Genomic DNA, 7419 nt, shown 5'->3' with positions numbered 1-7419 from the left:
GGAGAGAGGGAGAAACAGAAGCAGACTCCTGACTGAGCAGGAACCGACACACTCCCTCCTCCCCCCTGGCCGCTGCCCTCCACAAGGGACTCCATCTCAGGACTCTGGGATCATGACCTGAGCCAAAGGCAGATGTTTAAATGACAGCCATCCAGATGCTGAACTGACAGCCACTCAGGTGCCTCTTCATGTGATTTTTGTTAATATTCTATTGTCAGACTAAATTTGTGGGTGCTGCCTGGGTTCAAATCATACAGAATATACAAAGAAGAAAATGAAAACCCACCTGAAATTCCATTATCTGGAGGGAACACTATGCATATTTGGTGAACTTCTCTTTATATATACAGGAATATATATCTGTGTAAAATAGAACCAATATAACACTGTATATGGAGTTTAAGCATTAGAGCATATGCACTTTTCCATGTCATTAAATATTAGTTTTAAGCATCATTTTCAGAGTTTCTTTTTTCATTGAAAAATAATTGCAAAACAATGTATTAATTTCAGGTGTACAACCTAGTGACTTGATATTTATGTACATTATAGAATGGTTACCACAGTAAGTTTAGTTACCATCTGTCACCATACAAAGTTGTTACAATATTCCCTATGTTGACTATATTCCCTATGCTGTACATTATATCCCCATGTTTTATTTATTTTATAACTGGAAGATTATACCTCTTAATCCCCTTCATCTATTTCACCCAACCCCCACCCCCACTCCTTTCTGGCAACCCTCAGTTTGTTCTTTTCCCTTTTTTTTTTTTTTTTTTCAGAATCTAAAATCTTTTTAATAACAAGCCAGGATCTGGGGTTAGTTTCTGTAGTCTAGGCTGGCCCTGTGTCCTTTGGCACAGCCTAATTTCCTGCCCCTCTGTGGCAGGTGGAGTTTGGTGTGGTTGGGCAGTGTTCCTGGGGCCTTGCCAAAATTCCTGTATACTCTTGGCCTTTGTGTGGACCGGAGAGCAAGACAGTGCCATAGCCCTGGGGGGAGTCCAAGGTCAATTGATCAAAGGTGAGGATCTTGCCCCTAGCTTTGAGGATGCTCCTCTGGGCATGGCTTCCCACCAGCAGTACGTACACCTTCAGATTGGGCTTCTCCTGGACACGCACATCATGGATTATAGTCCTTACAACCACAGATGTTTTGTCTTCTGGACCAGGCAGCTTCATCTTCTGGATCATCCAGTAAAAGGGCAAAGGAGGCCAGTTAGTGAGACTCATGACCAACCTCTTTAACACAATTTGGTAAAAGGTGGATTTGGTTTGTCTGGCCAGAAACATGTACAGTTTGTCTAGCAGTCTCAGGTAGATGTTCTAGATCTTGGGATCTTTGAGCCAAAACTTTCCATCCTTGTGGCAAATGTTGACTCCAATGATGGTGCCTCTTGCTCAGCCAGGTCACAAAAGAGAGAACCAGTTTGTTCTCTTTCAGAGTTTCATTTTAGTGGTAACATAGAACCAAGGAATAAATAAAAGACTAAATCTAAAAGTAGGTTAAATGTATTTATTTGTGTTCACTAGTCTGTAGTTCCTGTTTCATAAGGCTTTTTTGAGTATTAAATGAGTTCCTACATAATGGACACTTAGAATACTGTCTGACATATAGCAAGTGCTCAATTGATGTTGGCTTTATTATTCAAAAAGCATTTTTGGTTTCTTTATATTAACAAAAGTTACTAATGGTTTAGATAAGCAGATGACATTACATTTCTCCTGGTTTCTCTCATTAAAGCAGCAAAGTTGAATATTAATGAGTATAGAGAATTATGTTGTCATGCATGTTAGTCTGGAAAATATAAATTTATCCCATAAAAAAGTCAAAGGATCAAAGAAGGTTTTTACTGTTAATTGGAAACAAAGTGTCATTGGTGTCCTGATTTAAAGGGCACTCAATTATGATTAGCTAATAAAAAAAGAACAAAGAAATAAAGAAAAATAATTAAGGTTAAAGTGAAGTTATTATTAGCCCTTAGTTCACTAAAATCTTTTCCTCATAGCCCATGGCACCAAATAAAATTAAATATAGAAAAGTTCCATAATTCACAATGACATTCTCAATGTTAAGACATTTTTAAATAAAAAATGCATTACTGAAAGCATACTTCAAAATTATTAGATGCAATATTTTTATAGCCAAAAGCACTTAAACTTTAAGAATTGAACAACTGGAGGACTGGATACTATTTATGGATTTAGAAAGATTTAGTCACTTTCATAAGTTAAAATTCTTTCTTTAAGCCACCTGTTCTTTCTCTCTCTTTAGAAATGGATGTGTTAAAAATAATCTCAAGATTTTCACTATTCCCTATTCTAAGGAAACCACATCGAGAACAAAGTAGGATATTTTTCTTAATTATTGGTAAAGACTTTGGACAGGTTCACGAGCAGTTCACTAATTTGTCACAGTCTTTTAATAACATTTAAAAATGGTCTGGAAAATCTCAGAATAGACACTGCCTAAAAATGAAACCAAGTGACTGACCTAAGTTCAGAGAAGTACTGAGAATATATGCTACCTTAAACTTTAGCTTAATGAGTTCCTTAATTAGGGAAGACATAATTTAGGGTGTTAAAAAGTCTTGTGGCTAAGTATTTGAATTATTGTATGTTTACATCAATTTAACCAGAAACTACAATTATCAATTAGGGGAAGTCTGAATTAAAAGTTCTTCTAAGAAAGTATTAATGACATACTTTCTTTATGTGTTTTAGACATATTTATTCAGGCATGGTTATTCATTTTTATAAATGAGAAAGCAAGTAAATGAAGCACTAAAACAGATAATTTTTTTAAAAAATGTAGTGTTGTCCAATAAACATATAACAGACTCTGCTTACATATATTCTTTCTTGACATAGAATATTTAGTTTTAAATATGTCTAATATATTTTGAAGTGTAACCTTTTCTTTAGCTCATTATTGTAATTTGCCATTAAAATAAAACACTGAAAACGATGTTTGCAAAAAATTATGAAGTACATGGAGAGATATGTAAGATATGCAATGTTTGAGAAAAAATGAGATACAGCTGTATATGGAGTATTAGTTTTAAATGTTTCTGTTTTCTCAATTTTCTATAATTAGCACATATTATTTTTAAAGTCAGAATGCATATTTAATTAATGGGACTCTAGTCAATAACCAGACTTTGGTTGGACAATTCAAACACCTATCTATTTTATTTGTCTTGTGATTTTATGAAAGTATAATTTATTATTTCAGCATTTCATATCGTGGAGCCCAACTTAGAAAATACATTCATTATCTACCCTTTTATATAATGATGATGATAATCAAGGCAGAAGCCCTTTATAAAACACATTTTTAGCCTTCAGTATGGCAGGTTAAAGAGAAGCAAGGCTTTTTGCTTTGTAAGGTTATTAGCTGAAACCATTAACAGTTATATGTTTTTGGTTAAATAAACAAGCAACATGTACTACTATAACCATTTTGTCAAGATGCCCAATAACCCTAATATTTTATTACATACAAAAACATTGACCCATAACTGAAAATAGGTAGTTTACATAGGTATGCTTTAAACATTCTACTTCCCATTGACTAAAATATCTTCATTGTACATTTATTTCATTCTTGTTCATGATTTTTGAAAATCCAATTCAACAGCTTTTTTCTTACTTTATAATACTTAGTTTTAATTTTCCTCACATTGTAAAACCTTAGATAATATAAGACTTACTTAATTTTTTGTTCCTCCTCCTGGATGTGACCTGCTGGGATTTTATCACTCTTTTTCCAGGGCCATATCTAACATTTTTCCATATACCTGACAGGTAAAACAAAGGTTTCATTTAAGAAAAGGACTGGCAAATAGCATGGAGGACAAGGGGAGATGGAGAGTAGAAGGGAGTTGAGGGAAATTGGAAAGGGAGGTGAACCATGAGAGACTATGGACTCTGAAAAACAATCTGAGGGTTTTGAAGGGGCGGGGGGTGTGGGAGGTTGGGGTACCAGGTGGTGGGTATTATAGAGGGCACGGATTGCATGGAGCACTGGTGTGGTGCAAAAATAATGAATACTGTTACACTGAAAAGAAATAAAAATTAAAAAAAAAAGAAAAGGACTGGCTTGCTCGATTGTGGGATTTTATTGATTGATACGAATGTCTGTCTGCGGATTGCCTTCAAAAGTCAGAAATTTGAATATGGATTTAGATATCCTAAACCTCATTTTCAAGACAACACCTAGGAAACAATCAGGAGAACCATGTAAATCATTATGAAAATAACAGTTATTGTGTTTCCCAGCCCTGGGTATTTTCTTTTAATGAATTAGGAGAGTAAAGCCCATTACATTATTAATCAGGAAAATAATTAAATTAATTTTAAGAGCCTGCTTCCCCCATCTCTTTCTCTGCCTGCCTCTATGCCTACTTGTTGTCTCTGTCTGTTAAATAAATAAAGTCCTTAAAAAAAAGAATAGCAAATAGAAATCAAACCAATTTTAAGAGTCTATCATAGAAAGAACAGAATTTGGAGCAATACATTACAGATGTTTAGAATTTAGGATATATGTAGATCTTTTTAGATTTAAACAGGCATGAGTTTACTTTCTAAATACAATTTTTATTTATACATATTTACCAGAATTGCAAATATGAAAAAGTGAAACTAAGATTTTGCATATGTAAAGACACTTTTCAGATTATGATTCCAAGATGGGGGTAGAGGGGTATAATACTCTTGGGAAACTGTATTAACAATTTATTAATTGGAGTAGGCCCTGGCTTCAACAAACATGAAGTTAATGGTTATCAACACTCAGTTGGTCACTTACCTTAGTTCTCTTTTCATGACATTTATATGGGTCCTGGATATAAATTAGTTTTCTTATTTTTAGTTGTTAATAGATATTTATTTGATACCTGGTATTTAACATTTATATATCATAATTTCAGCCTATGATAGTATTCACCAGTATACTAAAATTACACTGGCTTTTAACAAAAGTATTATGTGAAAAATCTGTACTACAATAACCATAACTTCACAGAAGAAGTTAATCTTAGGGAGTTGGCAAATGCTTTCTCTTCAATAATCCTTTAAGAATTCCAGGTGACATGACATGTAGGTGTGGTGAGTAAATCAGTAAAAGTTAACTGTTAAAAGTCTCCTGTGTTCAGTCTTCTCTTGGGACATAAGAGGGGTAAGGTAAGCATGGGGTGGATATTGAAAACTCAGAAAACTGTCCATGTCCTTGAGGCATTTACAGGAGAATTGGATAGAATAGTTAATGAATGATATAAGATAGAGGGAAATTAAGTGATAAATTGTGAGATATAGAGATTGTATATCACAAAACTAATAAAACTTTGGCTTCAGAGACCCTTATTGGAAGGGGTCCTTTGCAAGGTCCTAGGGGGATAGTTTCCTAGGGTTGCCATTAAAAAGTACCACAGACTGGTAACTTAAACAGAAATTTATTTTCTCACAATTCTGGAGTATGGAAGTCCTAGATCAAGGTGTCAGCAAGATTGGTTTCTTCTGAGGCCACTCTCCTTTGCTTGGAGATAGCCATCTTCACCCTGTGTTTTCATATAGTATGTGTCTTTGTCTTAATTTCTTCTTTTTATAAAGATACCAATCATATATTCCAACCATAGAACCTCATTTTTATTTAATCACTTTTTAAAGACCTTATCTCCAAATACAGTCACATTCTCAGTCACGGGGAGTTAAGACTTCAACACAGGAATTTAGGGGAGACACAATTCAATCCATAATACTCTGCCCTCTAGTCCCCCCCCACAAATTCACGTCCTTACCACATACAAATTACATTCAGCTCATCCCAACATCCACAAAAGCCTTAACTTATTTCAACATCCACTCAAATTACAAAGTCTTATCTAAATCTCATCTAAATCAGATATTGGTGAGACTCCAGGTTTCATGCATTCTGAACCTAAGTTCTCTCCAGCTGTGAACATATGAAACTAGAAAATTATCTGCTTCCAGAATACATCAGTGGCACAGGCATTCCCATTCCAAAAAGGAAGAAATTTAAAACAAGAAACTGATTATAGGTTGACATTGGGTTTTAAGGCTCAAGAATGATCTTTGACTTTGATGCTCTACCTCCTGGTCCAGCAATGTGACAGTCTCCCTTCCTTGGCTCTGGAAGGTGGCCCTATTCCCTCAACTCTGGGTGTTTGCCTGATGTCTCTGGAATGGAGGAGAAGGCTCTGTTCCCAGACTTGGGTCCCCTGTGCCCACAGTAGCAGTAGCAGCCCCACTGACCTCTGAACTGCTTTCAGGGTAATTCTTCCTTTTACTTGAAAGATAAAGCCCATTCGCAGGCAGATAGCTCTATTGGACCATCCTGGAGAATCCCAGAAGTCTGACAGCCTTCTTCCAGTCCCCTTCAGGCCATGATGGCAGCTTTTCTACTGGTATAACTCTTTCTCTATTTCCAGTTTCTTCTGAAATGGTTGGTTGATTGACTCCTTAAGTAATACAGTATAATCTGTTTAGCAAATAGTTGTTCTGCCATACCCTTGATGTTTTCTTCATAACATGCTTTCTCATTTTTGCAATATGAATAGGTTGAGAATTTTCTAGATCTTCAGGTTTGGGTTCCTTTTTCCATAATAATCTTTTCTTCAAATATTCTCTCTTTTCTCACAACTTACTGTAAGTATCAAGAAGAAACCAAGGCAGGCCTTCAACAAATTGCATACAAATCTTCTCAGCTAAATATCCAAGTTCATTACTTACAAATTATACTTTCTAAAAAACACTAGACTGCAATTTGTCCAAGTTCTTTACCACTCTATAACAAAGATCACTTTTCCTTGAGTTTCCAATAGCATGTTCCTCGTTTCTACCTGAGATTCAATAGAAATAACTTTAGCATTCACTATTCACATTTCTACCAACCTTTTTGTTCATGATGCTATATGTATATCTCTAAGATTATAAGAGTGTTGTATAGCTCTCCTCTTTTCCTTCTGATTCTTAACTAGAATTGCCCTTAATGCCTATATTTCTATCAATGGTATCTACAGTGCAATCGAGGCAAAATCTAGGCTTTTTCTAGTATGCGCCTCAAAACTCATCGAGACTCTACCTATTACTCAGTTCCAAAGCCATTTCCACATTTCACCTTTTTCCCCCACCTTCATTTGGCTCATATAGATTGGGACTGAAGCAGCTGCAAGCACAGTAAGGATCTGGCTAAGAGGAAGTTGAGTTGGAAATTTTTTAGTTTGGCTTTAGGAGGATTTATCTATGTGGTTCACAGTTACTTTTATTTATAGTCATTACTAGCTGCCCCAGGATAAGAGTAGTTTGCAGGAGTACTCCTATCCCCTCCTATGCCTACAGCATAAAGATGCAAAGTTGGAGGTGTGTTGTGATATGAACAGGACCTATAGCTCTGGGCAC

The 7419-nt window shown here is 35.5% G+C and overlaps 1 pseudogene; it reads right to left on the bottom strand.

Annotated features, from left to right (window-relative positions):
- Nucleotides 1-823: 823 nt before the first annotated feature.
- LOC132007006 (large ribosomal subunit protein eL18-like) overlaps nt 824-7419 on the bottom strand; it is a 74818-nt pseudogene continuing 68222 nt past the window's right edge.

The sequence above is a fragment of the Mustela nigripes genome, chromosome X (assembly GCF_022355385.1).
Source record: "Mustela nigripes isolate SB6536 chromosome X, MUSNIG.SB6536, whole genome shotgun sequence".
In the NCBI taxonomy this organism is placed as follows: Eukaryota; Metazoa; Chordata; class Mammalia; order Carnivora; family Mustelidae; genus Mustela; species Mustela nigripes.
Note: the sequence above shows the minus strand (reverse complement) of the source record. Positions and strands in the feature narration are given on the sequence as shown.